Raw genomic sequence first — 24,353 nt, 5'->3', positions numbered from 1 at the left:
CAGAATCCTTGCCTGGAGAACCCCAAGGACAGAGGAGCCTGGTGGACTGCAGTCCATGTAGCCGCAAAGAGTCAGACACGATTGAGTGACCCACACACATGCACACGCACGCACGCGCGCACGCATGCGCAAACGCGCACACAAATGCACGCACACACGCACGCGCACGCACGCACACACGCGCACGCACGCATGCACGCACACACGCACACACGGGACTACACAGCTTGTATTCTCCCCAGGGGACGAGCCTGAACCCTCCCATTTCTGGGTACATCCCACCCTGGGGCCCATCCCTTCCTCCTGGGGAGCGAACTCCCTCCTACCCCCACCCTCCACCTCTGCTCACTGTAGCCAGAGTCACCTCTACAAAGTCATCACCAGGTTCACTGGGCAACTCACGCCCCAACACACCCTATGGCTGACCCTGGCACCAGAGGGGACCCCGCGCCCTCCAAATCCTCAGGGGCCACGTCCGCCCGCCCTGTGGGTGATGGCTCCCAAGCCAGCTCCTGCCTCCTCCCGTCAAGCTCCCCCAGCAGCCCTGATGTGTCTGGATCTTTCTATCCTCTGCCTTCCGCACACCTCGGTGCTCCTTCTCTTCTCTCTCAAGACACTTGTGTTCTGGCCTCACCGTGTGACTTGTGGGACCTCAGTTCCCTGACCAGGGACTGAACCCAGGCCCCTGGCAGTGAGACCGTGGAGTTCTAACCACTGGTCTGCCAGGGAATGCCAAGACATGCCTTAATGTGTTAAGAATAATTACTGATATATTAAGGGCATCTTACCACCCTACACATGATCACGTAAGTAGTACCTGGATACACTCTCCTTGTAAAAACCACCCCAGCAACACAAACATGTGGGAGGAATTAACAAGCCCCTGGGTGACTCTCCTCCAGCAGGAACCAGTTTGGAGACTTTCCAGAGCTCTCTGAAAACGTTTTCATACAGGTATTAGTATAGTGCTCACAGAAATACATGGTTTTGTGGGGCATCTTTTGCCATAACTGAGGTCACAGTGTGCAAAGTGTTTTGCAAAGTTCATTTCTCTTAATGCAGCACAGTAAGTCCCTGCAATGGCGTCGTGTACGCTACAAGCTCCTGAGCAAGTTCTGGGTGGAGAAACGCTGTGTCTACTGAGGTCTGGAAGTGAGCAGGGATCCTCCTCAGTGTGGGGTCTGTGTGACCACACAGGTCTTGTGCCCACGAAGCTGGCCAGCCTGTGGGTGCTCTGAGTCCACGGATCGCCTGTCCTGACCGGGGACATTCCTGCCCCAGCCACCACCTTGGGCCCTGTCCCTGGAGTCCGTCTCCAGCTTTCCGAAACTGCACTCTCTGCTCCAAGGCCAGAGTCCTGGGCCTTCTGCCTCCAGCACCAGCAAACTCCTGTGGTCCGTACCTGCTGGTAAGCATTTCCAAGGGGGTCCCCACAAAGAGCAGGGGTGCTGGCAGCATCCCCCGAGCCTCAGGTGCAGGAGGTGAGATGCACTGAACTGCCACCCGGGAGACCGGAGCTCTAGCCCAGCCCTGCCGCTCAGCTGGCATGAGGTCTGACAGTCTCCTAGGCCACGCCAGATCTGCAGAGGTGACGCTAAGGACCCAGCACGGCAAAGACTGACAGCGGTCACCAGGTGCCACTTGCAGGCACACTCCATGCTCACGACAGGCCTGAGGCAGGCACCGCTGCTTCCACGCCACAGACGGGGGAGTGGAGGCTCATTAAAGCAACTGAAAGAGGAAGTGTCCGGGGGGTGGATATGTTCTGCAGCCCGGTGTGGTCACAGCTGCCCAGCTCTGCAGACAGCACAAGCCACAGACCCGCACGCTGACGGGGTTAACGTTCAGTATGTCAGCTACGCCCCACAAAGCCGAGTGAGCAGAGAGAAAGAAGGAAGCGTTTGCAGCCGGGGAGGGGTGGGGGTGTCACAGAGCGCCCCGCGCCGGGAACGTGGGCTGATCCCGGGCTGCCGGCCTGTGAGTCCGGCTCCAGTGCTGGCTGGCTGGAGGACTTGGGCAAGACCGCGGCCTCAGTCTCTTCACATGTAAAACAGGGACAAAGATGAGAGCGCTGTTAAGGGCTCAGGGCAGCAGCTGCCCCCAGCAGAGCTCTGAGGCCTGGACTGTGACGACCGTCTCAGCTCTGCTCCAGCCAGAGCTGGGCGCCGGAGAGGGGACCGCCTCTGTGCCCAGCCCGTCTGTGCCCGGCAGGCCCTCCCCTCCTGGCATCTGGAGAAGCCGTCTTTGGGCAGACAGGGGACATGGCTCACTTCCTGGGATGGAGAGCAGCATCTTCCCGCAGGCGCCCTCAGGACCCCGGGAGCTCAGACCATCGACAATGGGCCTGAGGCTAGGTGGCCACAGAGGGCACACCAGCCACACCCACGTGCCCCCACCCACGGGCGTGACGCCTCCCCCCCAACTCACGGGTCAGGCTGGAGAGGGCAGGGCTTGTTAGCAGACGGTCAGTCTGAGCATGGAGCACACAAGTGGGTTGGGGGCTGGGGACGGTGTGAGGCGTGTTTTCTGTCTGACACCCGTGCGTCTCCTGTATGTACTTGGCCTGTGGGACCCACCCTCTCCCTTCCGCCCTCTCACTGAACGCCCACCCAGGCCCTGCTGGGGGCGGGGCCCCCCGGTGTCACCAGCTCACCGACGAGCACACAGAGGTTCTGGCAAGGGCCTGGCTGAACGTGGACTCAGTCCTCTGACGCCCAGTATTTTTCCACTGTCCTTCTGAGGAGGAAGCCAGAGAGTCACTGATGCCGTTGATCCTGCGCTCAAGGAGTAAAGGCACGCACTGTGCTTCCACCCCTGCCCTGCAGACCGCCCTGCACATGGGGTGTGGGCGCTCTGGCCCTGCAAACCCCTGCGGTCCCAGACGTAACCCCAGTGCGCATCGGTCCTCAGGGCTCGGGGGCAGGAAGGCGGGTAGGGCTGCAGGAAATCAGGCCAGACCTGCAAGTGCCTCTGGAGCCACTCTGAGGCCACGGGGGTGACAACAGGCTGCCGGGCTGACTTTTTAAAACCCATTTGTCACACTGACGTTAATCCTCTTGTTAACAATCTCCTGCCCTGATTCAGATCAGCTCTAAGCTGGATGGAGGAAGAGGCCAGGGCAGCTGTGGGGCTCAAGGAGTCTCCGGGAGGTCAGTCGAGTTTGGAGGACTCCTGGGGTGGGGGAGGGGTGATGCTGAGCCTGAATCCCACTGTCTCCCTCGTGGCAAGCCACTCCACCAGGAACCACTCCACTTCCCTCAGCCTCCTCTCCCGGCAGCCAGGCCCTTGCTTTTGCTTCTTATTGATTTTCATATTTAAGGAAAATCCATTTGCTTGATTCAGAGTAACTGAGTCATCATGGGGTTTGGAGGAAAAGTGCTCACAAGGCAGCTGCTTGGCAGAGGCCTCTCCTGGGCGGGGCGGGATCCACTTCCCACCCAGACGAGGCTGCATCCGTGGTCCCTGCGGCTCCTCACACGTGGCCCTGTCCCACCAACTGGGCTCACACGGCTTCCGCCCCACAGCTCCTGGCCTGGTCCTCTCCTCCCTGCTCCCGCCTGTCCACGTCCTTCGCCGTCGGAGCGCCACACCAGGACATGCACAGCAGGGCTGGGGACTGGTATGATCCGCCACTCACAAGTGGGAGGGAAGTACTGACCCCACAAGGGAAGAGACTTCACCCTCAGGAAACCGTGGCGTCTCCCCCATTCAGCGCCCTGGGAACAGCATCTTCCTGACAGACCAGTGTGGGCGGGGCCCAGGTGCATCCTCGGGGTGAACTAGAGGGCAGCTCAGGGTCTGCTGTGAGGTCCCCTCGGCCCCCAGGCCTCAGAGGCAAGGAGCTCAGCCAGCCTATCCTGTGAGCCTCTGAGACAGGACGGTGCTTCTTCTAAAAGAACCAGGCTCCCCTGTGCAGGCTGGTGGACCTGTGAAAAGCAAGAGAGATCCCAGTCAGCCCATCACTGAATGCCAAACGACGCAGGCTTGCAGGACCGAGAGATCAAAATAACAACAACTGGAAGAGATGGCAACTGATGAAGAAACCAAAATGGCCCCAAAGAATCTGCTCAGGTTCCCGCGGCTGGTGAGGAGCAGACGGGCACTGTGCCTTTACGCCCACTCAGCCATTGCGTCCTCAGGGCAAGGACTCGCCTGCGTGTCCCTCTGGGACAGTCTCTCTGTCCCTCTCCCCACCAAAACAGACAACTCATTCTTTTCATGGGCAAAAAAGACATCAAAATCTTTTCTCCGATCAGTTGAGAACTTCCTCAGTGTCACAGGCAGCCACTGCCTGGCGCGCCTCTCTCATCCTGTGTGCACAGCCACTGTGGCCTGAGTGGCTGACGGCCGGGGTTGGGCACAAATCTGCTGACCCTCTGCCCACAGCGGATGTTTCAGGCGGACGTGTGGGGGCCTCCCCGGGACCTGGCCCCGGCGTCAATCTGCCTGCTCTGTGGAGCTGGCCGCCTCTGGGCCCACAGCTGCCTTTCTCAGGGGCCGGAGGCTCCAGAAGCTGGGGCCACCTGGCCTTCGCGGGCCTCCCGGGAGGCAAGCGGCCTGGCCCCTCCTCCAGCCGGTCTGAGGGTCCGCTCGTTTCCTTTCCCCTTCCTGCCCTCCTCCTCGTCCCAAGCCCCAGAAGGAGGCGGGACAGGCCAGGGTCAGGAGGTAGGATGGAGTCCCGGGCGGGCGTTTCACTGAGCACAGCTACTTGCCAGGCCCTGCTGGCGTCTCCCCGCCCCTCTGCCCCCGCGTCCCACGCCAAACCGAGGAGCAGAGAGGAAGGAAGGGGGCCCGGGGGGAAGGGCGGGGGGCGACCCGTCTGTCCCGGCGCCTCCGGACGGCGGGGCGGCCGCAACCCGAGGGCGCGCGGGGCGGGGGCGGCGGGTCCCCCGGCCTAGGAAAGGCCCGATTGTGCGGAGGCTTCCTGCCCCCCACCCAGCTCCGCCTTTCTGCGGCCGCGGAGGCGGGACGGAAGGCGAAGGCAGGAAAGGGTTACGGGAATAGCTTTCCAATGACAAAGTCTGGAAGGGCCCGGCGCCTCCGCCCCTCTGTGGGTTCGACTGGCACAGCGCGGGGGGGAGCGGGCGCTCGGCGGCGCAGCCTCCGCCCCTGGCCTGGGGAGGCAGCCGGCGTGTGCCCGGGGCAGCGGGTCAGCAGGCTCCGCCCCGCGCCCGGCCGGGGACGCACTTTGTTCGGGATGCCGCCTCTCTCTGGGTCGTGGGCCCGGCGCCGGCGGCTGCCCTAGTGCCACCCGCGGCCGGAGCGTGGACGCCGAGACTCCACCGGGCCCGACCCGGCGCGGGAGCCCGAGAACTTTCTTGCGGCGCGGTCCGGATGCGCAGCTGTGCGCGGCGGCGGCGGCGCGGAGCCCGGGCCCCGGGGCGCAGGCGCGCGGGTGAGTGGCCGGCGCGGGGACCGGGTGGTTGCCGGGCGGGTTCCGGGGCGGGGCCGGGTGGGGGCGTCCTGCGGGGCTGGGCACGAGTCCCGGGAGGTGGTCTTGCGCCCGCGGGAGGCTGCGCGCGGGGAGCGGGAGAGAAGCTGGAACAAGCGTCCGGGAAGGTCCCCGCGGGGCTGCGCGTCTGTGCAGGAGTCGGCTGGTGGGGGGCCGTCCCGGCCCACCCCGTCTGGGCCGCGTTTTCTTTCCCTTGCGGTGTAGTTTAAAGGGTGTTGAGATCTATGATCAGAGATACCGGGCGCTACGTAGCTACACACACCGGCACACACACGCACCCTGCCCACATCCTCTCCAATCCCAGCCGAGCGCGGTGAACAGCTGGGCAGGTGACCTTGGCGGCTGTACCAGAAAGCGTTCCCTGGCTCCGGGATGCGCGGAGAAGCGCCCTCGGGCCGGTCCTCAGAGGCCGGCCTTGGCGCGCGCCTGAGAAGGCTTCCCGGAGCCGCCGGACTCAGAGCCCACCTAAGGGTGTGTGGGCCCTGTGGTCCCTTCTGTGCTCATAGCCACGGAAACTGGGAGGAGGATAAGGAGCCGGCCGGGTGTGCTCGGGCCGAGAGGGGAGGCGGAGGGGCGGGGTGCGGGAGTGACCCCCGCCCGGCAGACGGGCTCCTAGCCCCAGCGCAAGAGAGGAACCTCACTCGGCCGGCGAGTCAGGGGACTTTGTTAAGAGAGCCTGGGGCTCAGCCGGCGCCGCGTCCGGGCCGCGCATCCCCGCGGCAGTGTCGTTTATCTGGCTTCCTGTTTCAGCTGTTGGGACACCATTGGCTCATTCAAATGCAAGGCTGAGTAGCCTGCGGCCTTGTTCGAGCCGCAGAAGCAGAGGGTTTGCCGGGGTTTGCCTCTTGTGAGCGTCTGGTTCTTCAACGCGGTGTCCTCTGCAGCTCACTTCTAATGGGGCCGCTGACCGCACAAAGAACCCTCCCCGAGGGGGCGGAGCTGCGGGCCCTTGGACCTGGGCTCCCTTCAGGTCCGGCGAGAGGCCCCAGCCGGCTAACACGCGCTCAGTTTTTCTTGCTGCTTTGAGTTTGGGTTTGTGAGTCTGGGATTAAACTTGGAAATGAGACCAGGAATCTCGGTGACTAGGTTTCCTCCCCAGACAAAGCGTCACAGAGGTCTGGGCTTTCAGCAGCGGTTTGGGGAGAAAGTTTTTGACCTGCTTGTAGTTCTGTGTCAGCCTGTGTTGCTCACGCTCTGGATGACCTGGGGGCGGGTCGTTCCTCACTTCTGTACCAGGGGGAGGACACACAAGGCTGTTCTGATCTGCACTCCAGCCTCTAGTTTCCCGAGCTGCCCAGGTTTAAAGGGAACAGCCCCTCCCGCTGAGCCCCCGTGGGCAGGTTCACATTCTGCTCTGCTGTTTGTCTCCCCGGGATGCCCTCCTGCCAGCTCCTGTCTGACACCTATAAGGCCCAGCACCTAGCAGGCACCTTGTAAGTGCTTTTCTTCCCTTCCCAAACCTCGCCCCATCCTGAGTCCATGGCAGCCTCTGGCATCAGCCCAGCTCTGGCCCCAGAACAGCCTGGAATAGAAACATCTCTTGTCCATCTTTTAAAACCCGTCTCTCTTCCTCTTTTCATTTTCCATCAGTATCACTTCCCTTTTCTTTTAACGTTCTTTTGACTTCTTAATGGGTTTAGCCTTTAGGAAAACGAGTCAAAGGGGTCTCTTCCCATGCTGGCCCCTGCCCTGCCTGCCCTCCCGTCCACAGAGGGCACTTGGGGCCCCTGGGAGGGAGCGGGGCGGCTCTGTGCCACCCTGCTGGGCTGCAGATGCTGCCGGGCAGGCAGGGCTCCCTTGTGCTGGTCCGAGGCGCCTTCTCTCCCAGCCAGTCACCTGCGTGCATCAGAGCATCTCTCTTCCTGGTGTCTCCATCCACAGGTCTTAGCAGGTGTCACACAGGTGTTGGCAAGAGAGAAGAACAGAAACGAGGGAAGGGAGACCATCTCGATGGTGGGAGCAGCCCCCAACTCTGAGAGTCTCAGGACCACAGAGAGAGAACTGGGAGATAATACTTCATCTTCCTGGCCCCGAGTCACAAAATCATCTTTAAAAACACTTCCAGTTCCGTCTTCAACTTAAAAAATCCCCACCAACTTCTCAAGTGGAAAACACCCCCTAAGAACAGATCCCTGGGCCTGCTTTGCCCCTCCCCGCTCTGGGGAAGGCTGACTCAGGCCCTGTTTCCTCCAAGGTGCCTGGGATTTTGCTCTCAGCTTCCTGTGACTCTTGAGACATGAAGGGAGCCAGACGGCTCCTGGGTCCAGAGACCCAGTCTGCTCGGGCCTGCTGTGGTGTGGCCCACGCCTCCTGCCCGTCCCCATCAAGCGCATTTGCTTTCCTTGGTTGTAATGAGACGCGCTAACAGGCATGAAAAATTAAAGGAGCTGACGCAGGCTCCCCCAGCAAGGACCGTGAATAACGAGATATTTCCACCTCAAGAGGCCGCCAGATGGTCCTGATGCCCAGACCTCAGACGCTCTGAAAGCGTTCCTAAGTGGCATTGTCTCCCTAACGTCGTCTTCGGATTATTCGCTGCCAGGGTACAGAATTGCCGCTGACCTCTGGGCTCTGATCTTGTGCCCTGAAACATTTGTTTCTTCGCTCTTGTGGCTTCTGCGTGTGGACTCTGGGATTCGCTACAGGTAGGGTCGTGTCAATAGCAGAGATGGATGCACGCCTTTTCTGTGAAGATGGCCTTATTTCTGCTTCTCCCCTAATCGCCCCGCCGTGCCGAGCCGAGCGGCCGCAGTGAGAGCCGGTAGCCCCGACTTGTTCCTGATCTGAGAAGGAAGCTTTCAGTCCTTACCGCAGAGTAGAATATTTGCCGTGGGTTTTTCATAAATGCTGTTTGTCGTGTTGAAGAAATCCCTCCTAATCCAGCTTTCCTCGGTGTCTGTTATCAAACATGGGCGCTGGATTTTGTCACGTGATTTTTTTCTGTGTTAGCTGAGGTCATCGTGTGTTCTGGTACGTCACACTGATTGTTTCTCTTGGGTTGACGTTCCCTTGAGTTCCTGAGAAAAATCCCTCTGAAACATTTTTTTCTTTAACTTTCATTTCTTTTATGTAAAAAACTGAAGAAAATTTGACAAAGTGCTAACATTTTGTAGTTGGGTGGGTTGATGCATGTTTATTATATTTTTCTTTATAGTTATTATACTTTAAACATTAAAACTTTACTGTGATTCAATATATATAACATGAAATTGACCACTTAACGACTCTAAGCAACCACTCTGTGGCACTGAGGCCACTCCTGCTGACGCCGCTGCCGCCAGAGCTGGGACCCCTCTCCGCAAACAGCCGCTTCCCACGCTCCTCGCCGCCCCGGCCGCCCCCACCACCTGCTTTCACCTGTGAATCTGAATACTTTGTAAAAACTGGAAAAGTCAGGACTTGGAGGCATTGGAGGGTTAAAGGACCCCACCCCACCTCCAAAGGGAACGTCTTAGAAGGATTCTTTCTCAGATCTTCTTGACTTACAAACAGTGTGCCAACCACTGTCCCCACGTCAGAGACACGACCAGCCCAGGTGTACACACGAGCTCACCCAGGTGTAGACATGAGCTGACCCAGGCATAGAAACAAGCTTACGCAGGTGTAGACAGACAGGAGCTCACACAAGTGTAGATACGAGATGACCCAGGTGTAGACACCAGCTGACCCAGGTGTAGAGACGAGCTGACCCAGGCATAGAAACGAGCTCACCCAGGTGTAGACAGGAGCTCACCCAGGTGTAGACACCAGCTGACCCAGGTGTAGACACCAGCTGACCCAGGCGTAGACACCAGCTGACCCAGGCGTAGAGACGAGCTGACCCAGGCGTAGAAACGAGCTGACCCAGGCGTAGACAGGAGCTCACCCAGGTGTAGACAGGAGCTCACCCAGGTGTAGACAGGAGCTCACCCAGGTGTAGACACCAGCTGACCCAGGTGTAGAGACGAGCTGACCCAGGCATAGAAACGAGCTCACCCAGGTGTAGACAGCAGCTCACCCAGGTGTAGACACCAGCTGACCCAGGTGTAGAGACGAGCTGACCCAGGCATAGAAACGAGCTCACCCAGGTGTAGACAGCAGCTCACCCAGGTGTAGACACCAGCTGACCCAGGTGTAGACACCAGCTCCCCCAGGTGTAGACACCAGCTGACCCAGGCATAGAAACGAGCTCACCCAGGTGTAGACAGGAGCTTACCCAGGTGTAGACAGGAGCTCACCCAGGTGTAGACACCAGCTGACCCAGGTGTAGACACCAGCTGACCCAGGCATAGAGACGAGCTCAGCCAGGTGTAGACAGGAGCTCACCCAGGTGTAGACAGGAGCTCACCCAGGTGTAGACATGAGCTGACCCAGGCATAGAAACGAGCTCACCCAGGTGTAGACAGGAGCTCACCCAGGTGTAGACACCAGCTCACTCGAGCACAGACATGAACCGACTTGGGGTCTTCCGGGGGCCGGGAGGACACAAGGCCACCCCGGCCTGGGCTGTGTTTCTCTGGCTCGGTGGCAGCCTCACTGGGACCTCAGACAGGGCGGGTCCCGGGGCTTCCCTCGGCTTGGCCGTGGCTGCCTCAGTGACTCTGGTGACAGTGAAGGGGAGTGGTTGAGCTGATTTCCTCCCCGGAACCCCGGGCTGGTCACTGCGTGCAGTGACGCAACTCCTCCCCATCTGGACAGTAAACTGACCCACTTTTCATCCTTCCCCAGATTTTAAAGTCCATTTGTAAACAGAATAAACGCCAACTTCTATAGAATTAAACTCAGAGCTGGAAAGAACCATGTCTTAGAGCCCCGTATTTGCCCTCCAGACACCACGGGCGCCTCTAAACCCTCCCCGCAGGGTCCTCAGGCCGGGACCCCTCTGTGGCCCGGGAACCCCGCGACGGCGTGCTGAAACCGCCTGGTTCTGATGTGCACGCCCTGTTAGGCTTCCTCTTGGATTAATCTGTGGTGGGCATGATTGCCACCGTCTGGTGGAGATCCCGGGTAAAGGGGCTTCCCTGATGCACCCCCGAATGAAGCAGGGCTAGCGGTAAGCTGAGCGGAGCAGTGTGGCAGCCTTTTAGGGTCTGGACGTGGTGCCGGCCGCGGCCCCAGGCTCTTGCTCTGACCCGTCTCCTTCAGATCGCGCTCACTGGGGTGATCTCCAGTACCTTCTGGGAAGACGGGTATCGTCACAGCAGGAACTTGACCGTGAAGCGAGGCAAACTAGGAGTCAAGGTTCAGGTCTTGACTTTGCAGCGAAGTCCTCAGCGCACGGTGGATAGTCCACAAGTGTCCGCCCTTAGGCTCTCACTCTGCCCCCGAGCTCGCGAGTGCGGTCCACGGGACGCAGGCAGGCCCAGCCGAGGCCCTGCTTCTCCCCAGGAGGGCGTGACGAAAACGCCTGTCTCCTAAGATGCTGCTCCCCACACTCCTGGTCTCAGCCCACCCCTTCCGTCAGCGTGATCCCTGTGGTCTGGCCAGGCTGGGAAATCCCCTGGGGGAGCGATTATCCACAGGCCAGGAGGGACCACCCGTGTCCGGGGGAGGCGGCTCTCTGCTCCTGCTCCTCCACGTGCCCTCTGTGGGCGTCACGGCTCGTCAGCCAGGCAAGACCACTGTCCCACTGCAGGCGCTGCCCTCAGGAGCTGGGCGCAGCCAGAGGGCAGGAGGCTGGGGTGGCAGGCATCCTTTGCTCCTTGCTGCTAGTGCTCCTCGCGTGCCCTGCGGGCCTCTAGTTTTGCAGACCTGGGCAGAGCGTGCAGTAGACCCTGGGAGGTGACTGTCACGCCGGTGCCTCTGCCCAGCTCACTGGTGCAGATAATTGAGTTAGCTGGGCAGGAGGCTGGGCTCCGGGCGCCGCTGAGATGCCAACTGTTCTGTCTGCTCTCCTTGGACCAAACAGACAGCTGACCTGCCGCCGGGCGCAGCCCTGGCTGGAACCCACCGACAGCCGCCCACCTGGCCCCGTCTGGGGTGGTTCTAGGGGTCTCGGCCCTCCCCTGCACCCCGCCGCAACACACACACCCTTGGGGGACGGTGGCAACTGTTGGGTCAGGGCTGGCCCCAATTCCTCGGCCCTGAGGGGCACGGCAGAGCCTTCTGATGTGGGAAGGTTTTTTTCCCTGGTAATGTTTCATTTTCAAAAAATGTCTGGTCAGTAGAGGTCAGTGACGCGCAGGGCATGTCTGGACTCTGCTACCGTCTTGCTCCGAAGCTGTCACCCTCTCTGCCCGCCCTCCCACCCACACGGGCAGCTCCCGAGCCACAGCCCACGCATTACCCGAGGGCAAGGACCTACAGCCCCACAGTCACCCTGAATGTCACCAAACTGACAGGTGTGTCCCCCACAGTCACACGGGTGACACTGGGCCGGCTCACGTGTGTCCCCCCCCACGGGCCGTGTTCACAGGCCCCAGTGCTCCCTCCAGAGGGCCATGCCTCCCTCCACCTGCCCTGTTGGGGTCTGAGCTGTGGATTTCTCTCGTGGAAGAGGAACTGCGGTCACGACCCCTTACACTGGGCCAGGCGTGCCCTCGGGGCAAAGCGCTCTGAACTGAGCTCACAGCCTCTTAGTGAGATGGGCATTGGTCTCCCCGTTTTACTGGGGAGGGAGCTGAGGGTCAGAGAGTTAACCAGGTGGCCCCACCAGTACCAGCGGCTCCAGGCCGCATGTCACGTGAGCGTGTGTTTGCAGAAAGTCTTGTGTGTGTCTTTCGTATTCCTTATCTTCCCCGCCTTGCCCTGTGAAGTCTGCTGTGCTGCCCGTCTGACCGAGGAGGAGAGTGAGAGGGTACCGACCACAGTCACCAGCCCCAACCCTGAGCGTGACCTGCACTGTCCTCCTGAAGCAAGTTAAGTGCGGGTGGTGGTCTCTGGGTGACGGAGCATCAGGTGTGGCCTCAGGGAGGGCAGGAGGGGAGGGGCAGGGTCGCCAACACGCTTGTCTTGTTCGGGGGGCAGTTCAAGAGAGTTGTCGAACTGCCCTAAAGCAAGAGACCGAAACTCGAGACTATCGGTGGGAATGACCAGTAAGAGGAGCAAAGATCCACCTTTGGGAGGAAGAGACGCAGGAAGCTCTTCTTTCCTCCCATCCTGTGCTGTGCTAAGTCACTTCAGTGGCGTCCGACTCTTTGCGGCCCCTTGGACTGCAGCCCGCCGGGCTCCTCTGTCCACGGGATGCTCCAGGCGAGAATGCCGGAGTGGGTGCCGTGCCCTCCTCCAGGGGACCTTCCCCACCCGGGGACTGAACCCGCGTCTCTCGCCTCTGGTGCACTGGCGGCTGGGTTCTTTACCACTAGTGCCACCTGGGAACCCCTCCTACAGCTCTGTCGGGTAACAGTGGGTGTTTTCTAAAGACGGCGAAACAGGGAGTCAAGCTATCGGCGTATCGTCCCAGGTCGTGTCCGTCATCCACAAAGAGGTGGCTACGGCGGCTCCCTGGGCAGCAGGCTGGCCTGACTGGGGATGCTGAGCCCAGGCCCCAGGCCCGCTGGGCACTCTCACCAGCCAGAGCCCTAGGACTATGCACCCACACTCTGCACCCCCAAAGGAGCACTGGTGTTTTCGTTGTAAAAATTTAAAAACACCTTTCACAGTCTTTGGACATTGGCAATACATTTCTTAATCATTTAATGTTGGCTATTTCTTGGTAACCCTGAACCTCAGCAGAAACTATTGTGAAGTGAGAGAACATTTACCTACCACTTATTTTCAAATATAATGCATTGTATGAAAAGTAAATTTAATTATCGATTCAGTTGGCGCGATGTCAGGATTCACAGATGAAAGCACTTTGGTTAATGTCAGTTTTTGCAGTTTTGTTTTGTATTTTGGAACCTAGGTTCCCTTGCGGGCCTCTGAAGGTCTCCTCGGCACCGGGCCTTCTGTTCTGGAAGCTGGTGGGGCTGGTGAGTGCAGAGGTAGCCCTGGAGGACGTGTGTGAGGGCTTGTGGCACGCAGACCCTCAGGGCACACAGAGTGCAGCTGCGGCCTGACCTCGTCCGTGAAGCTGAGCCAGCCTGGAGCCCCACAAGCCTGGCCCTGCGTCCCCAGCTGCCTCTTTCTGAAGCCTGCCCTGTGGAAGTTCCTCTAGTTTTGTGAGCAGCCCCCGCAGGCTGGCTTCCCATTCCAGGGTCCCGTTCCCTCCCCTGGTGCCCCCTAGGAGGCAGGACCTATGTCCCCTTTCTGCAGACGGTGAAGCTAGGACCCAGGGAGGGTCGGACTCCATGGACGTGCATTTGAGCAAACTCGGGGATAGTGAAGGGCAGGGAAGCCTGGCGTGCTGCAGTCCCTGGGGTTTCGAAGAGCTGTGCACGGCTTAGCGGCCGAACAATAACAGAGAGGGTAGGTAACTTGCCCAAAGCCACACAGCTGTAGGGAATCGGGTATGCCTGGGATCCCTGTTCCTTCCAGTGCCCCACCCCCAGCCTTCACAGCCGAGGTGGGCAGCGTCTTCAATGGCCCGTGGACGTAAACTGCAGACGCTGTGTCTGTGACTCAGAGGAAGGAATCTCTCACATCGACTTTTTGCTAACTTTGCTATTCCATTTACATTGACAAATGCTTAAGATTTGTCTTTTAAGAGCAGCTACTTAACCTTAGGCTGCGACGGCACACAAGCGTGGCCGAGAGGAGCTACCCCACGTCCGAGGTTGGGGCAGAAGCCGGGAGGACCCCATGCCCGAGGGGAGGCGGCCAAGAGGAGCTACGCCTCATCCGAGATCAGGGGCAGCAGCCGAGAGTGCCAGGCTGCGACGGCGCAGGAACGGCCGAGAGGAGCTACCATACGTCCGAGGTAGCTCGGATGAATGAATGTCGACATTCTAGGAATCAGCGAACTAAAATGGACTGGAATGGGTGAATTGAACTCAGATGACCATTATATCTACTACTGTGGGCAGGAATCCCTTAGAAGAAATGGAGTAGCCATCATGGTCAACAAAAGAGTCTGAAATGCAGTATTTGGATGCAGTCTCACAAACGACAGAATGATCTCTGTTCGTTTCCAAGGCAAACCATTTAGTATCACTGTAATCCAAGTCTATGCCCCAACGAGTAACGCTGAAGAAGCTGAACGGTTCTATGAAGACCTACAAGACCTTTTAGAACTAACACCCAAAAAAGATGTCCTTTTCATTATAGGGGACTGGAATGCAAAAGTAGGAAGTCAAGAAACACCTGGAGTAACAGGCAAATTTGGCCTTGGAGTATGGATGAAGCAGGACAAAGGCTAATAGAGTTTTGCCAAGAGAACGCACTGGTCACAGCAAACACCCTCTTCCAACAACACAAGAGAAGATTCTACACATGGACATCACCAGATGGTCAACACTGAAATCAGATTGATTATATTCTTTGCAGCCAAAGATGGAGAAGCTCTATACAGTCAGCAAAAGCAAGACCAGGAGCTGACTGTGGCTCAGATCATGAACTCCTTATTGCCAAATTCAGACTTAAATTGAAGAAAGTAGGGAAAACCGCTAGGCCATTCAGGTATGACCTAAATCAAATCCCTTATGACTTTACAGTGGAAGTGAGAAATAGATTCAAGGGACTAGATCTGATAGATAGAGTGCCTAATGAACTATGGAATGAGGTTCGTGACATTGTACAGGAGACAGGGATCAAGACCATCTCCAGGGAAAAGAAATGCAAAAAAGCAAAATGGCTGTCTGGGGGGGCCTTACAAATAGCTGTGAAAAGACGAGAAGTGAAAAGCAATGGAGAAAAGGAAAGATATAAGCATCTGAATGCAGAGTTCCAAAGAATCGCAAGGAGAGATAAGAAAGCCTTCCTCAGCAATCAATGCAAAGAAAGAGCGGAAAAGAACAGAATGGGAAAGACTAGAGATCTCTTCAAGAAAATTAGAGATACCAAGGGAACATTTCATGCAAAGATGGGCTCAATAAAGGACAGAAATTGTCTGGACCTAACAGAAGCAGAAGATATTAAGAAGAGGTGGCAAGAATACACGGAAGAACTGTACAAAAAAGATCTTCATCACCAAGATAATCACGATGGTGTGATCACTCACCTAGAGCCAGACATCCTGGAATGTGAAGTCAAGTGGGCCTTAGAAAGCATCACTACGAACAAAGCCAGTGAAGGTGATGGAATTCCAGCTGAGCTGTTTCAAATCCTGAAAGATGATGCTGTGAAAGTGCTGCCCTCAATATGCCAGCACATTTGGAAAACTCAGCAGTGGCCACAGGACTGGAAAAGGTCAGTTTTCATTCCAATCGCAAAGAAAGGCAATGCCAAAGAATGCTCAAACTACCGCACAATTGCACTCATTTCACACGCTAGTAAAGTAATGCTCAAAATTCTCCAAGCCAGGCTTCAGCAATACGTGAACCATGAACTTCCAGATGTTCAAACTGGTTTTAGAAAAGGCAGAGGAACCAGAGATCAAATTACCAACATCCACTGGATCATGGAAAAAGCAAGAGAGTTCCAGAAAAACATCTATTTCTGCTTTATTGACTATGCCAAAGCCTTTGACTGTGTGGATCACAACAAACTGGAAAATTCTAAAAGAGATGGGAATACCAGACCACCTGACCTGCCTCTTGAGAAATCTGTATGCAGGTCAGGAAGCAACAGTTAGAACTGGACATGGAACAACAGACTGGTTCCAAATAGGAAAAGGAGGACGTCAAGGATGTATATTGTCACCCTGCTTATTTAACTTCTGTGCAGAGTACATCATGAGAAACGCTGGGTTGGAAGAAGCACAAGCTGGAATCAAGCTTGCCAGGAGAAATATCAATAACCTCAGATACGCAGATGACATCACCCTTATGGCAGAAAGTAAAGAGGAGCTAAAGAGCCTCTTGATGAAAGTGAAAGAGCAGAGTGAAAAAGTTGGCTTAAAGCTCAACATTCAGAAAACTAAGATCATGGCATCTGGTCCCATCACTTCATGGGCAATAGATGGGGAAACAGTGGAAACAGTGTCAGACTTTATTTTGGGGGGCTCCAGGATCACTGCAGATGGTGACTGTAGCCATGACATTCAAAGACGCTGACTCCTGGGAAGAAAAGTGATGACCAACCTAGACAGCATCTTCAAAAGCAGTGACGTGACTTTGCCGACTAAGGTCCGTCTAGTCAAGGCTATGGTTTTTCCTGTGGTCATGTATGGATGTGAGAGTTGGACTGTGAAGAAAGCTGAGCGCAGAAGAATTGATGCTTTTGAACTGTGGTGTTGGAGAAGACTCTTGAGGGTCCATCCCTTGGACTGCAAGGAGCTCCAACCAGTCCATTCTGAAGGAGATCAGCCCTGGGATTTCTTTGGAAGGAATGATGCTGAAGCTGAAACTCCAGTACTTTGGCCACCTCATGTGAAGAGTTGACTCATTGGAAAAGACTCTGATGCTGGGAGGGATTGGGGACAGGAGGAGAAGGGGACAACAGAGGATGAGATGGCTGGATGGCATCACCGACTTGACGGACGTGAGTTTGAGTGAACTCCGGGAGATGGTGATGGACAGGGAGGCCTGGCGTGCTGCAATTCATGGGGTCGCAAAGAGTCAGACACGACTGAGCGACTAAACTGAACTGAACTGAACCTTATCATCCCTGCAGACTTTACCTGGTTAGGCTGAGGATCACTGCAAAAGTATATTTTGAGTTCCGTTTTTCATTTTCTCCTCAGAGTTGAAAACAACCGTTTTGCATGGATTTCGTTGCCCTGTCTGGAGATGCAGTGAGCACTCTGGCCTGTCAGCTGGCCTGGAGCTGATGTCCCAGCCCTCCCGAGTCCCGTGAGCCCAGGTCTCTCCACTGCTACCCAGCTCCTTAGCACGCGTCACCACAAGGCCTTGTCTCTCAAGACCATGTCACCCCGAGTCACCCCATTTCCTCGTGCTGGCCGTGGCCCCTGGGGCACCCAGAATGTGCCCCAGAGTTGTTGTGACTGGAGAGAGGGTGTAAGGGGTCGCACAGAGCCAGCCACAGGGGCCAGGACACCCAGCCCCACGTGCAGCGGAGACAGAGACCTCTGTGACTGGGTCTGGGAGGGGCGATGGGCCCACAGGGCTGGAGAGGCAGCCCAGGACAGAGGAGAGCCTGCTGGGCTGGACTTGGACCTGGAGCAGCCTGAGGGTCCTGGCTCAGTCAGGTCAGGAAACCTTGGCTCACGGACGCCTCAGGGGACGCGGTGGGGCATCCATAGCTGGGCAGACATGAGCATCTGTCCCCTCTGCTGGGTGGTTGTGGGCGTCCATCCCTGTCCTGGGCGTCCGTCCCCCTCCTGGGCGTCCGTCTCCTCTCCTGGGCGTCCGCCCCCTCTCCCTGGCACCTGTCCCCTCTCCCAGGAGCCCATGCCCTCTCCTGTGCCCTCTCCTGGGCAACCATCCCCTCTCCCAGGCATCCGTCCCTCTCCTGGGCGTCCGTCCCCTCTCCCAAGTGTCCCCTCTCCCGGGCGTCCGTCCATCTCCCGGGCGCCCGTCCCCTCTCCTGTGCCCTCTCCTGGGCAACCATCCCCTCTCCTGGGAGCCCATCTCCTCTCCCGTCCCCTCTCCCGGGCACCTGTCCCCTCTCCTGGGCTCCCGTCCCTCTCCCGGGCACCCGTCCCCTCTCCCGGGTGGTCCTGGGCACCTGTCCCTCCCCCAGGCAGCCTTGGCCGTCCGTCGCCTCTCCTGCCCACAGGAGCCCCTGCTCCTGGCTCTCCCTGGCCACTGAGCGGTCACCCCCCACTGGCCCTGATGGTCACCCTTGGTCTGGGCACCCCATGCTGCCCCCAGTGCCGCTGCACGTGGTCCTCAGAGGGCAAACGCCCCTGGACCAGGTGTTGGGGCCAAAGTATGTTGGCCACAAATGCTTGGCTGCCCAGCCCCGTGGACCATGCTTCTGGGTGGATTTATGCCCGGGGAGTGTTTATATGTCCGAGTGGGGCAGGGGTGGGGGCACTGGAGGGCCCCAGGCCCCTGGGCACAGCCCGTGCACCCTGGCCCTGGCTGTCTCCAGGGCCTCATAAACAGCCCCGGCTTCGCAGGGAGGGTTCACGGGTGTGGCCAAGGCAGAGGACACAGGAAGGGGGAGACTCAATGATGAGCTCAAGCCTCAGGGGCCGAAGTCCCGGTGTGGCCGTCGCCACGGAGGCAGGCGCCAGGGAGGACGGAACGGAGCCCAGCGTCTGAGCCAGGAGGGCTGTGGCCTCTGCCCGCCTCGCGTCGGGAGGTGCCCGCTGCTGCCCCGAGCCGGCCGGCCGGGCCCCGAGCAGAGCCTGAGCGAGACCCGGTCCAGAGAGAAGCAGAGCACCCCACCCCACCGTCCACAGCCCATCTCACAGCCCAGGAGCTCCTTTCCCTCCAACCCAGAGGGAAGGGGCCCTTTTCTCCTTCTCCCTATTCGGCTGTGTCTTCATCAAGGCGTGATTTACATTCAGTGAGACGCACATTCGTAAGTGTCCATCTGCTGAGCTGTTAAGACAGACCGCCGCTTGGTGACCTCGCTCCAGCGCAGACCCAGGACGATTCCCTCGGCCCGTCTCCATCCCCAGCGTCAGCGCCTCTGCCGTGGGTTCACTGCTGTGTGCTTGTCGCTCTCCACGAGCCAGACTGCACAGCGGGCCCCAGGCGCGTCTGGCCTCCTCCACTCAGCGAGCGGCTTCCGAGCCTCATCCGCGCCGAGTGGCGTGCTTTGCTAGTCTCCACTCCTGCCATGGGGATGGACTCGGGTGTTTGTGGGGCAGCTCCTGGCGCTTCTCCTGCCTGGGGAGCCACGCCCGCCCACATCGAGGGGCTCTCGGGCTCTGGGCCTGAAGGCGAGCTGGGGGCCTCTGCGGGGCCTTCTCGCCTCTGTGCTCAGGTGGCTCCCCGAGCCGTGGCTCCCTGTCTGTGGCTGTGGAGCCTTCTCTTCCCTCCCGGAGTTGGGGGTTCAGACCAAGGCTCCAGGAGGGGGTCCGGCCGGGGGTCTGAGCTCTGGCTCAGCTCCGGACACTGGAGGGGCCCCAGCCCGTGCTCTGGGCTCCAAGGGGAGCCTCCAGTAGACAGAGCGGGTGGGCTGGGGGGTCTGCTGTCAGCCACGGGCAGCTGCTGGGGGGCGGCCTGGTGGAAAGGACCCTCGGAGGGACTCCTCCCATGAGAGCGAGCCCGCTGCCCTGACCGCGGACCCAGGGGAGGCCAAGAGGGCCGGGCGCGTGCTGGTCCGCTGGGCCTGCGTCACACGTGCCAGCAGCGGGGCGGCCGGAGCGGCCTGCCATCCCGCGCAGGGGCTGAGCACTGGCCTGCCGGGTGGGGCCGGGCCCCCTCGCCTGCCCTGCCGCTTCTGGCCGCCCGTGTCCCCGGCAGCCTGGTGCCCCCGGCGGGCCGCTCCTGACTTGGTCTCTTCCTCCGTGCTCAGGGCCGCCTCCTCCCTGCAGTCCTCGTATCAGGCCCCGACGTGTGTCTGTGTGCGGGGTCTGCCTCTCCTGACCCGGGTGCCCTGCTCCGGGGTCACAGCCACTAACACCTGCAGGGGCCCTGTTTCCAAACGAGGTCGTGCTCTGAGACGACGGAGGTTAGCGCTTCAGCCGTCTTCCTGACGACAAGGCTCAGCCTCTAACACCCCGCCCGCCTCGTGCCGTGGCGTGGGGCAGGAGAGGCCAGGTCGGTGGTCGCTGCGGCCTGCAAGGCCCGCGTTCGTGGCGCGCGCGCCTTCTTGACGGATTCCCTCCCCCCGCCTCCATTTCCTCGTCAGAGTTGGTCTCCGGGTTCTCCAGGTGTCAAGCCTGCAGGTCTTTGCTTCCCAGTTCTGAGAGTTCGTGTCTGGGGACTGGGGAGAACTGTGGGGTCCCTGACAGAGGCAGAAAAGCTGGGGGGACCGGTTGGTGTCCGAGCCCCGCCTCTCAGGCCTGCCCTCGTCCTGGCACCGCGCTTCCCTCCTCAGGGTCGGACCCGCACAAGGCCTGAGGCTTCACCTGCCGCCCTGGCCACTGGCCCACCCCCAGTGAGCTGCTATAAATAACACTTTCCTATCCGAAGGCCCTCTTCCTGTAGGAAGCACAGCAGCCTGCAGGGAGGAAAAAGGTGTTTCCGGAAGACAGGCCAGAGGAGGAGAGGCCAGCGGGTCCCTGGCGGGGAGGAAGGCCCCGGAGGTGAGCGAGCCGGGGGTCAGTGGGCGACCCAGGGCTGCTGGGGGCTAGCGGCGGCTCTGCCGGGCGTGTGCTCACGAGGACAGACGTGGGAAGGTCCGGAGGGTGGGACACAGGCTTTCGGGCCGAGCGGGAGGGAGGCACGCGTTCACTGACGCCCAGCACTTGGTCGTTTCACTGAGCACTTGCTGGGGCAGTGCTGGGCCTGGGACGTGTGGTCCAGGCTCGGGGACGACACTGGTGGGAAAGTAAACCAGGGTTTAGCCCGGGGTAGCTGTGCAGCAGAACCAGCGCAGGGCTGGCGGGGGCGACGCAGGAGGGATTGTAGCCTCATGGGGGGCAGGCTCCCAGGACTGAGGCAGGCGGAGGGTGGGGCGGGGCGGGGCGGGGGTTCTGGCAAGGCCAAAGCCCCCAGCCTCCCGATCTCCGTCCTCCTGGCCCAGACTTGTCCCGGAGCGGGGCTCTGGTTGGTGGGGGTTCGGTGGGGGGTCTCCGAGCAGCCCTTCTCCTCTCGAGGACCTGCCCACCCCCGAGGCCGTCTCGGGTGTGCTGCCTGCTCCGGCCGGCCGATGGCGTCCTGTGCTGGAAACACATGAGAGCCCCAGAAGATCGTCACCCCGGGGAACAGGCTTGGCCCTGCCTGTGCCGCCCCAGCTCCCAGCAGTGGTGTGGCTGCCCAGCCGGGCATGGATCGTGAGCTCATGCTCAGCCCCTTCTCCCTCTGCCTGTGGTTTGGGGAGACAATCGAGGCGGGGCTGCATGCTCTCCAGGTCCCTGAACCCAGCCCGCAGGCCGGCGGGTTTGGAGGGGCTGGAGGTGCAGGGCAGGGTAGTCGCCTGGAGCTGTGGGGTCCCCCGTTTCGGGGCTCCATTTGGGAGCCCCTGGGAACAGGGTCGTGCCTGTCCATGCCCTCCCCAGGTGGGCGCGGGTGCCGCCTTGCCGTGGGTGCTGCTGTGCCGACGGCGCAGGGCCCAGGCAGGACGGTCACCCTTTGTCTGCAAGCGGCTGCGTCTTCCCGCCGCTGCCACGAGAGGGCGCAGCCTCCCACAGAAGCGGGTCCCATCGCCGTGTGGACTGCAGGCCGCTGGGGCCTCGGCCGCTCTGGCCTTGGGGGCTCAGGGCAGGCTCGGGCGCCCCCTCCTCCACCACTGCCCGCCGCCACGGGGGTGTCCTGGGCCAGCCCAACAGCCCTGTATCTGGGCCAGTTCGGGGCCAGGCGGCGACGCAGCCAGCGGGAAGCAGGTGGGCTGGGACTGTGCCGCCCGGGGCCTCGCCCCACAGAGCCCCTGAGGAGCGAAGACCCCCCTGAAACCCCACCCCCCGGCCCTACAGGCCCGGTCGGTGTCCCACGGGGGCCCAAGGCCTCCGCAGCCCAGGTCTGTGGCTTCACCATCCCTTCCACCTCGCTCTGTAGGGCCGCCTCCCTGGACAGAGGGCCTGGGCACCATGTCCTGACCCCCGAGGCCTGGCCACACTCCGGGCCAGCCCCACGGGCACGCAGCCACCCCGGGCTGGGGGCAGGTCAGCGCCCTGCTGCACTCCCAGCCCTCATTCCCTCCAGGGTCCGAGGGGGCGTCCGTCCAGGGGCTGTCTTGGGGCTGAGTAGGGGTGGGGTCCTGGTGCCATGAACCCCCTCTTGCTGAGACCCCTGAGTCCTTGCTTTGACCCCGGGAGCCTTGGGAGGCCCTGCTCTGCCCCGAGTCCCCCCTCTGTTTTGAAGGGATGGTGTTGGCAGCCCCTTGATGCTGGGACTATGGGAGCGGTCGGTCAAGGACTGTACTAAACGAGGTGAGGTTTCTGTGCTGGGAGGGTGGTGACTGTGGACGGCAGAGAGCAGGGATCCCCAGCCTCGAGGAGGAGAGGGGATGGGGGCCTTCCCTGCCGGGCATGCGTCCGGTTCTCCTCCCTGCTGGCCCAGTGGCCGACAGGCACGTCAGCCTCCTGGGCTTAAAGACCGACCTGCAGGGCGGCCGGCCTCCCCCTCCATCATCTGTGTTTCGAGGCTTCCCTTCTGAGTCTCTTTGCCCAGATGGCAGGCGCTGTTGCGGGTGGGCTCTGCCTCCCGTGAGTTTGGGGGGCTCTCCCTGAAGGCAGGAGCTCCCGTGCCATCAGCCTGGGAGCAAGTTCTTGAAGATCAGAATAAAGGCACCTGAGAACTGAGAGTCATCAAGTTTGAGGGTGGCTGGTGGGCTGAGGCGAGCCCACCTCGGGACCTCAGGTCAGGGTGCTGTGGGCAGGAGGGGCTTCTGCAGGCGAGGGTCTGGGAGGCAGACGCCGGGCTGGGAGCAGGCCTGGGAGGCTCTGATTGAGGGCCCTGTGGCTCCCCTCCGCGCCCCCAGCAGAGCAGCCCCTCTGCAGCGGGCCGCGCCCGGACTGAGTGGCCGGCCTGGGCTGGCAGCGGGGAGGCCGGCTGCATCTCGGCAGGAAGAGCCGAGGGGTCCTGGTGGGGCGGCTGCCCAGCCCCAGGCTGTGCTCGGTCGGCTCGCACACAGCGGTCCCGTACCGGGCCCCCGGGAGCTGGGCTGGGGCGGGCTCCGGGCTGCGGGGGCTGCTGGGGAGCAGGCCGCTGGGCCGGTCCTGCCCCGGTGCTCTGTCCGGGGTCTTGTCTGTAAGGAGGCCGGGGCCCAGGGAGGAGGTGGGCTCTGGGGCCCTGACCATCGTCTGGACCCTGGACCCCTGTGCCTGGTGACCGCAGCCCGTGGGCTCTGTCGCGTCGGCCTCCTTTTCTGAAAAATGGGTGAAGGCTGCGCGGGTGCTGGGCAGTCAGGGAGGTGACGCGTTGGCCTTGTGAGCAGTGTTTGCCGGGACGGGCCGCCTGGGCCCTCGACTCAGCTGCCCTGACCCGTGGGGAGTGGCCACCCTGTTCAGAGGTGACAGGCTGGGCAGAGGGCAGCACAAGGGAGCTGCCCTGGGCTCGCTCTTGAGGAAACAGGCAGGAAATGTGACCCGGAGGAACCCCACGGAGAAGCTCGGATGGCAGAGGGCTGCCAGCTCACCCCACGAGTGGCCTCTGCCCGGCGTGGTTTCCTGGGGCAGCCGGGCTGGGCGGGGGGTGGGCACAAAGGCGCGGCCTGGGGTCGAAGGACCCCAGCAGATCCCGCAGGTGCGAGGGTGTAGCAGGGTGACCCCTGGACCCGCGAACCGGAGGCTGGTGGAATCGGATGCCTGGGGCATGTGCTCCGGGCCTAAACCACCCCCTTCCCGACTTCTCTGAGCCTCCGTTTCCTCTTCTGCAAGGTGAGGGCACGATTCCTGTTTGAAGGGGTGCCTGAGGTTAGGGGGTAGGACCACGGGGGGCCCGCAGGCCGCCCACCCACGGGGCCAGGCTGAGCACGGGCTCTGGGGGTATCTCCCCAGGTTCGGGCTGAGGTCAGGGCTCCCCCTGCCCCCGCCCCTTCCCACCTCTCACGGGGGCAGGGGGGCGCGTCCCCGGGGCTGACCCTGCCCGCTGGGTGGCTCCCCACCCGCCCTGCACCCCCATCGCCCCCGGCTCTGTAGGTCGGGGCCCTGGGCGACCACCAGGCTCAGGCCCTGCGTGGCGGGGCGTGCTTCTCAGGGGCTCCTCGCTCGGCAGCTTCTGAGGAAACTTTCCTCCATTTCTGAGCAGCGGCAGGGCCCCGGGCCCTCCCCTCACCGCCCTCTGTCTCTGAAACCGGGAAAGAGGCTCTGCTGTGAGGGGTCTGTGTGACTGGATCGGGTCCCCTTGGATCACCCGGGGTCATCCCTGGTCCGAAACCCGACCACATCTGCCAAAGCCCTCATGTCGGGGCGGGGGACATGCTCATAGACAGGTTCCAAGCGTCAGGGAATCTTGGGGTCCTGGCCCCTGGCAGGCGGTGG

General features: G+C 60.7%; 1 protein-coding gene across 1 annotated transcript in view; it reads left to right on the top strand.

The window, feature by feature from the left end:
• The window catches only part of LOC108637802 (uncharacterized protein ENSP00000471857-like), a gene marked incomplete at its 3' end in the record, with an annotated part of 43,993 nt that continues 40,106 nt past the window's right edge, over positions 20,467–24,353 (top strand). Inside the window, 1 exon segment of the mRNA XM_018060878.1 lies at positions 20,467–20,516.

The sequence above is a fragment of the Capra hircus genome, chromosome 16, assembly GCF_001704415.2.
Source record: "Capra hircus breed San Clemente chromosome 16, ASM170441v1, whole genome shotgun sequence".
NCBI lineage: Eukaryota > Metazoa > Chordata > Mammalia > Artiodactyla > Bovidae > Capra > Capra hircus.
This window is presented reverse-complemented; position numbering and strand designations above follow the sequence as displayed.